The 8579-nt window shown below is 42.8% G+C and overlaps 1 long non-coding RNA gene across 1 annotated transcript; it reads right to left on the reverse strand.

The window, feature by feature from the left end:
* Positions 1-346: 346 nt before the first annotated feature.
* Positions 347-1095, reverse strand: LOC138784624 (uncharacterized). Its single transcript, XR_011361892.1, has 3 exons — positions 967-1095; positions 589-735; positions 347-447 (listed from the first exon to the last, which is right to left on the reverse strand). It is a non-coding gene; the product is annotated as an uncharacterized lncRNA (long non-coding RNA).
* Between the last annotated feature and the right edge of the window lie 7484 nt (positions 1096-8579).

Consider the following 8579-nt stretch of genomic DNA (forward strand, 5'->3'; position numbering starts at 1 on the left):
CCCGGAAGAGGAGTGGGAGGAGGTAGAGTCACGTGATCTAAGAGTATGCGCCGCCCAAACTCTGATCTCAGTAGCGCCCGGGAGTCCCCAGTACTGCCATAGGAGCCGACGTCGATGGCAAGGAAACGATACGTGGAATCAACACCCGCGATCAGGACCACTGAAAAAAATTTCTTATAATTGAAATACTGTGATCCTGATCGCGGTGGTTGCTTCACACGTATGTGCTTACCATCAACCGCCCCTATACAGTTGGGGAAATTGGCCACAGACTGAAAGCCTGCTGCTGACTGCAACCAAATCTCCAGGGTCGGACTGGGCATCACGATGGGCTGCAAATGCTCCCAGATCACGGCGCACGTGCACCTCACAATTCCAGAGATGGTGGACGTACCAACCCGGAATTGGAGGTGCAACGATACATAACTCTCCCCTGTCGCCAAGAATCTGTGACAAAAAAATTAAAAAATTTTTAGTATTAGATTTCACATTCAGCTAAATATTAAATTATTACATATTTTAACACTATATTAGATTTAACTACAATTACATGAACAAAGAGTTCTCATTAAAATAAAGCCTCTTCACCTTAACGTTATGAGCAGACGGGCCACAGGAGGGATGGATTTCCGCATGTAGGTGTCCTGTCTCTGGAGATGTGGGGTCAAAATGGAAAGTAAATTATCAAAGGCCTCCATAGGCAGGCGCACGAAGTCCTGGAACTTGTCAGGATGTCTGCAACAAATGAAGAAAAATATTGATCACAAATATTACACATAAACAAACATCATAGGAAGATGTCATACGGTTTACAAATGTTGAAATTAACATCAAACGTTGTAAGGATAAACAAAAAAAAAAAAAAAAAATAATGGACTTTGGGGTAAACATTTGGGGACAGTAACCTTTACATTTGCATATTACATTCAAAGATTTGCCAACTTTGATCTCTTCAAATCGACATACCGTCGCAAATCATCATACAGGCAACCAATGTGGCCCCGGGTCTCCCTCCGCACATTGATGGGGTGGACCCAATATCGCCGTCCCACCTCCTGCAGACGGCGCTGCTCTGCGTCTTTTTGCCTCTGAGAAGAATTTTTTAAAAATTACATTTATTATTTTGAAGACATCTCAATTAGTCACAAAATTATTACACTGTTGCATTTAAGGACCTTTGGTCAACAGTACTTAAGGGAGCTTGCATAAACAATACTTTTAAATCAATGTTTTACGGATTATAAGCCTAAACAGTTTGTAAGGCTAGTTCTAAAAAAGGTACATAAAGCTTTTAAAAAAAAAAAATTAACATCAACAAATAATAATTACACACAAACGCTGGTAATAATTACGCATCTTCCATAGGATAGAAAGAACCACGAGCTGGTGCTTGCGGCGCAGCCTCATACGCCGGGCTGGCCCATAGGGCGCATTATTAGCCTCATTATTTTAGACATGTGGCTTGATTCACAAGACTACAAGCATATGGGCGGACTTCGCGAGTGGGCGGAGATTTAATAGGGATGTGGGTGTGCTTATTTGGCCCGGGGGCAAATTCATGAATGAATTACATGCTTTCGACCGGGGCCAAACAAGCAAAAAAACATCAGACACTACGGCCGGACTCTTACGATAAGACCGTAAGTGCTTTGCAAATACAGCCGCCAGACCACCCGGAGATGTACGGGCCAGAAATTTTTACGGACGCACTGTTACTACGTGTGAAACCGGCCTTAAACTTAATTAAAACCAATTTTAAAAAAAAGAAAGTTAAACTAGTTTTAAACAATTAAGCTGCCAAGTTCAGGGTGAAACCTAAAATTAAACCTTAGCAAGCGTAACCATCAATTTAACATATTTTCTACAAGCAAAGCCTTAGGATTTTTCTTGTTTTATTTTGCTAGGTTTGAATGAAAATGTTGTGGTGCAAAGCCATGACATTTTGCTTTAAAAATTATAAATGACCACTGCTGAAAACAATGGTGATTGTGTTAAATTAAAATATCCAGCCAATAACTAGCCTAACTGAAGAAGAATGGCTTCAAACATATGCATGTTTATGTTACGGGTGTTACGAGTGTGAATGGTAACACCCATAACAGTAAATGTGTAACACCCGAAACACTGAATTAAGGATTATAGAAATTTCAAAAACCTTAAACAATTTAATGTTGTGAACTGTCATGTCCATAGCCTTACTTTCACCAAAGGGTTTTGTACAAAACAGTTTTGTTAGATCACAGCATAAACTTTTGTATCTTTTTTGTTACGGGTGTTACAAGCTGGGGTTGTTTAGTAGAAGTATAATAACATTGCCAGCTAGATAAAGTATATAGGTGTTATAACAATGTTCAGTGTACTTCCCTTCTAAATCTCAGACCATTAACCATTGTTAAATAACTACAACAGTCAGCTGGAAATAAGCCAAAAAAACACATGATCCATTAAATCTGGAGTCATGCTCTTCATTCACCCCCAAAACAGGTTACATTTTTTTCTTCAGATATCTGTCATGACCTATCAAAAATATGTAGATTTAACTTTTAAATCAGTAAGGGTAAAGTTATAAAATTAATAATTTTAAAAAATGGTGGAAAGGCTCAGTTTGGATGGACTGGCCCATAACCCTTCACCACTAGCCACCTCTAACAGGCTTATCTCTAATATTACATTCTTATTAGAACATACCATCATAGATTGTGATAAATTTCCTTGGATGTTATCCTTACAAAACAGTTGAAAATGTTCTCATGGTACATTCCCACGTCATCACATTTTATCTTATTGTTACCTCTGTCCCCTGTTGCTGTATCTGATAGTGTCACCTGTCTCTTATTACCGTACCTTGTTTTTCCTGTTGTACATAAAATTTGAAAAGTTTGCTGCTAAACGTCTAAGCCCTATATGATCTGAAAAAGTATAGTCCAGGGTTAGCTCAGATGTAACTACTAAGTAGAGATGAGCGAACCTCAAGCATGCTCGAGTCCATCCGAACCCGATCGTTCGGTATTTGATTAGCTGGGGCTGCTGAAGTTGGATGAAGCTCTAAGGTTGTCTGAAAAACATGGATACAGCCAATGACTATATCCATGTTTTCCACATAGCCTTAGGGCTTTATCCAACTTCAGCAGCCACCGCTAATCAAATGCCGAACAATCGGGTTCGGATGGACTCAAGCATGCTCAAGGTTCGCTCATCTCTACTACTAATGCTACGTTTACACGGAACGATAATTTGCCCGATCGCACGATTAACGATGTCGGAGTAACACTTTTTTTTTCATAACGATCAGCGTTTAGACGGTACGATAAATCAGCAAACGGCTGTTTACATGGAACGAACTGCGAATTTTTTGCGAAAGATCGACTATTTGAGAACCTGCTGAAAGATCGATCGTTGATCGTTTGCTGCGTTTACACGTACGATTATCGTTCGAATTCAACCGTTATCGTGCAAATTCGCGCGATAATTGTTTCGTGTAAACGCAGCATTAGCTTATGGAATAGGTACAGACTGTCAGTGAGATAGGAAAATATAAGCTTGGTATGAGAAGTAGCTCTTTTGGTCTTCAGAAAGCAGGTACAAAGAGGCTTATTCAAGTCAGTACAGGAGCAGAGACTGATAGCGTACTGCCTGACGGAATATGCATGCAGAAGCAGGGACTCCAGTCTGACACTGTACTCCCTGCTCCTGCACTGTATGGGGCGTCCCCGCTGTCAGCTGTGTCTGTATCCTAAAGTTAATTTTCAAACAACAGCCACACTGCACTCCGTTTTATATGTTGGGATTCCTCAATCCCGTAATATATTAAGTCAGAGATCACAGCACTTACAATTAGTTCTGCTAGTGAAATAATTTTTTAATAAAGTGATTTTTGTCACAATCCAGCCAGATGAATATACAAAGAAGCAAAGTAAATCAGTATGGCTACTGGCGACATTTCGGTCGGGCATCTGACTTTCCCCATGCCACTATAGCACACTATGAAAAAAAAAAACATAATTGTGAGTATATACGTTTAAAGGTTATCAGACATATAGTATGCGGCAAAAGTTGCATATACTGGCACTGGACGTGACATATATAATATCATAAATTATAGTGTGTCAAAGTGACAATAAAATGCTAAATCTATTATTTACACATTTACACTACTGTGTATATAGTATATACAAGTATATAGACTAACATTTTTGGCAGTCAACAGTGCCAGTCTATGCAACTTTTGCAACAGCCATTCACTTCTAGGCTATGTTCACACTACGTATGAGACCGGCCGTTCCGTGACCCCGGCCGGGTCACGGAACGGCCAGTCTCTGACCGGATCATCTCCGAATGATCTTTCCGACCGCAGAGCTCTGATGCGGGAGCATCAGAGTGCGCCCGCATCAGAGCTTCCCATAGCCCACAGTGAAGCAAGCGAAGTGAACTGACAAGTCTTTCTGCGGCTGGAATTCATCAAATTCCGGCCGCAGAAAACTGACCTATCAGTTTTTTCCGGCGCCGCACAGATCCGGGCCGGAGCATATACGATGTGTGCACTATGTCCCACCAAGCAAAACTACGGCCGTAGTTCTGCTGCGAGAACTACGGCCGTAGTTTTACGCAGTGTGAACATAGCCCTAGATTGAAAGTGGTGTTAGGGGTGCAATCTAGAAGTTATCTGGAGCAGCCAGTAATGTATTCCTGGTCAGGCTGCTCTATGAGATCTGTGTGCAGCCTGAACCAGAAGGCAACCCATGCGTCAAAGCAGCGTTGGAGCAACAGGAGACGTGAGTAATGTGTTTGGTTTTTTTACTTTAAAGAAATGTATCAAGGAGATAAGGGCACGGGAGGGGGGCTACAGGGGGACACAGGAGGGGGACAACAGGGGGACACAGGAGGGGGACTACAGGGTGACACTAGAGGAGGATTATAAGGACACAGGAAGGGGACACAGGAAGGGGACTACAGGCGAACAGAAGAGGGACTACAGAGGGTAATAGGAGGGGGAAACAGGGGGACATAAAAGGAGGATTATGAGAACACAGGAGGGGGACACAGGAAGGGGACTACAGGGGGCCATAGAAGGGGGACAACAGGGGGACAGAAGAGGGGAATTATGAGGAAACGAGGGGGGGGGGGGACACAGGAGGGGAACTACAAAAGGGAGACTACATGGGGGCAAAGAATGGGGGATTATAACTACATGGAGACACAGGATAGGGGATTATGACTACAGGGGGGCTTAGGATGGGGGTATTTTGACTACAGTACATGGGGACACAGGAAGGAGGATCATGACTACTACAATGGGACACAGGATGGGGGGATTATGATTACATGAGAAGACAGAGGGGGGATTATATTAGTGTGGAGTTGCAGAAGGGATCTCATTAAGTGTCAAAAGGAAGGTATTTACAGTGTGGAGAAAGAAGGGGCTACTACCTCTCTGGGTGTCAAATAGGGGGAACTATTCATGTTGGGGCCCTACGGATGGGGTATTGTGTAGGGGGGAGGAGGGTGCTGGAAGAGTGCAGAGCCTAAAATGTTTGTCTGATAGATGCTGCGGGAACAAGTCATGGCTAACAGACGTCTCCAGGATGTCCCGGACCGAATTGTCTAGTGGTAATATTGGAGATAATATTTAGTCACTATGGGGTGGTGATCTGTGGTCATTGTGTGGTGTTATTATTTGGTTTATATAATGTTGATCTCAGTATATTGGACTTTGCTCAGGAACAGTATGATGGTAATATGTATGGTGATTTTCTGCATGGAAGACTTTCTTACTTTTTTGGGGGGGGGGGGGGGGGCACTATTTAAAGAGGACCTGTCACCCCCCGTCCTGGGGTGACAGGCTCCCGACCCCCCGTTAGAGCCCCTTATACTCACGTGATCCCGCCGGGTCCCGCTTCCTGAGCCGGTCGGGTCACGGTGATATGAGCGCCCGAAGCCCGGCGCGCGCTGACAGGAGAGTCCCATTCCCATAGAGAATGACAGAGCATCGGACTCCCCATTCATTCTCTCTGGGCGTCTGACTCTGCTGTCAGCGCGCGCGCCGGGCTTCGGGAGCTGATATCTCCGTGACCCGACCGGCTCAGGAAGCGGGACCCGGCGGGATCACGTGAGTATAGGGGGCTCTAACGGGGGGTCGGGAGCCTGTCACCCCGGCAGCAGAAAAGCTAGAATCAGCCCTTCTTTTTCTTTTTTTTTCCCGTCTCTCCCTACTCCTCTGCCAGCTGTGTATCATATGAGGAATTGGACTCACAATGATCTCCCTGCTTGTTCTCAAGATAGTTTAACCCCTTAAGGACAGAGCCCAAAATGGCTTTAAGGACTGGGCCAATTTACATTTTTGTGTTTTTGTTTTTTCCTCCTCGTCTTCTAAAAGCTATAACTCTTTTATTTTTCTATCTACAGAGCCATAAGAGGTCTTGTTTTTTTTCAGAAACAGGTGTACTTTGTAATGCAGCCTTTTAATCGACCATAAAATTAATGATGGAACCTCTAAAATATCATTTATGGGGTGAATTTGGGACAAATAATGCATTTACGCAAAGTTTGGAGGGGTTCCGCATTTACGTAATGCACTTTACGGCAAATAGGTATATTTAAAGTGACACTGTCTCCTCCTTTGTGCATTCTGACATCTCTACACAGGTGTAAAGGGTAAATTTAGCGGTTTTCATACCTTATTTTATATCATACGTCATGGTGCTTGTTCAAGTAAAAAGTCATCTTTTATCAACTGCAGATTGTGTTAAGTGGGCGGGGGCCTCGCGGCATTAGCGCCACTAAGCCCCGCCCACAACGCCACAGTTGGCCCCGCCCCCTCATTGGCCATTGGAACAGGCTGGCTGAAAGGTCTAGACTCCACTCCCTTAACGTTGGCCAACCAAGGGGCGTCAAGGGGCGGGGCCAATGGTGCAGTTATGGGCTGGGCTAAGTGGTGCTAATGCCTCAAGGCCACGCCCACTTAATACAATCTACAGTTGATAAAAGGACACTTTTTACTTGAACAAGCACCATGATGTATGATATGAAATAAGGTATTAAAAACGCAAAATTTACCATTTACACCTGTGTCAAGGGGGTGACAGTGTCACTTTAAAATGGCCCTATTGTAACTCCTATAGCGCATTTATTTTTTCACCTACGGGGCTGTATGGGGTTTTATTTTTTGCGCCATGATCTCTAGTTTTATTAGTATCATATTTGTGTAGATCTTTAGGTCACTTTTTATTCATTTCTTATGTATAAAATGTAATAAAAATCTGTGATTGTGGCATTTTTTTTTTACCACTTTTTGTTTATGCCGTTTACCGTGCAGTAATAATATAATTTTATTTTAATAGATCGGACGATTACGCACGTTATTACATATAAAACGTTTATTTATTTTATTACTTTTATTTGTTTTAGTTATAAAGGGGGGGTGATTTAGACTTTTTATTGGGGAGGGGCTTTGGGACATTTTTGTAAAAAAATTTTTAAATTCCCCATATGGAACTTTTGCACAGTCACATTTAACTACATACACTGATCCCTGCAATGCAATAGCACAGCAGGGATCAGTGTAATCTGCGATCTTTTTATAGGGTCTGCCACAGGCAGGCTTTATCGGAAGATCAAATTGCACAGAGGTAAGCAGTATACCTCCGGCAGTCAGGCAGTGCGTACATTTACTCCCTCCTGCTTTAAGGCCCAGGCAGCTGGGACGTAAATGTACGCCCACGGTCGTTAAGGGGTTAAATTATTTCATATATTCACCCTGTAGTTCGATTACTAAACTCATAAACCTATTTTCTATTTATAGTTTAGATTTTTTTTTATTTGGTACCTTATCTCTCCTCTCAACTAGAGATGAGTGAATTAACAGTAAGTGCTTCATTATCGCTGCAATCCACTTATCAGCCTGCTGCCTTTTAACTCTCTGTGCCACTGCTCCCTGGGTGCTGGGAAAATCTGGATCCAGTCCTGGGAAACTTCTCCCAGTTTCCCAGGAATGGACACAGCTTTGCCCAGCACCTGGTAAGGAAGGTCACGGAGCGGCAGTAAGTTAAAAGGCAGCAGGCCGATGAGTGGATTGCAGCGATAATGAAGCACTTTACTTTGTTATTACTGTAAATTTGCTCATCTCTGCTGTCAACCTAAACTACCTAGAATTCTTCAAAGGGAAATATAACACTATATTTTCTTTTTGGCCTCTAGAATAGTAAATACATGACTGTCTCAAGCTTTGGCCAACAAAACAAAGCAGGGTAAAGGCCACACACTATCTTTTCTATTGTGATGCAAGAGGCTGCATAGCTTTGATAAGACCATTTCCAGTTTGCTATAAGATCTCTTTACAGCTATATGGTACTGTGCATCAGGAGGCTGTCATACAGCCTGACAGATGTTTATTAACCACATGTGCTGATAATTCAGGACAAGCCAGGATACATTTTGCTGAAGCTGCTATTACTTATTCCTGTGATGGGCTAAAGAAAAAGTCTGCAGACTTCTGTCTGATATTTTCTATGTGCTCCATGCTGTGCATCTAACTCCCACCCAAATCTCTAATAATTGGATAAAGGAAAGGACATGTTTTTCTC

This window comes from Dendropsophus ebraccatus, chromosome 2 (genome assembly GCF_027789765.1).
Source record: "Dendropsophus ebraccatus isolate aDenEbr1 chromosome 2, aDenEbr1.pat, whole genome shotgun sequence".
Classification (NCBI taxonomy): Eukaryota; Metazoa; Chordata; class Amphibia; order Anura; family Hylidae; genus Dendropsophus; species Dendropsophus ebraccatus.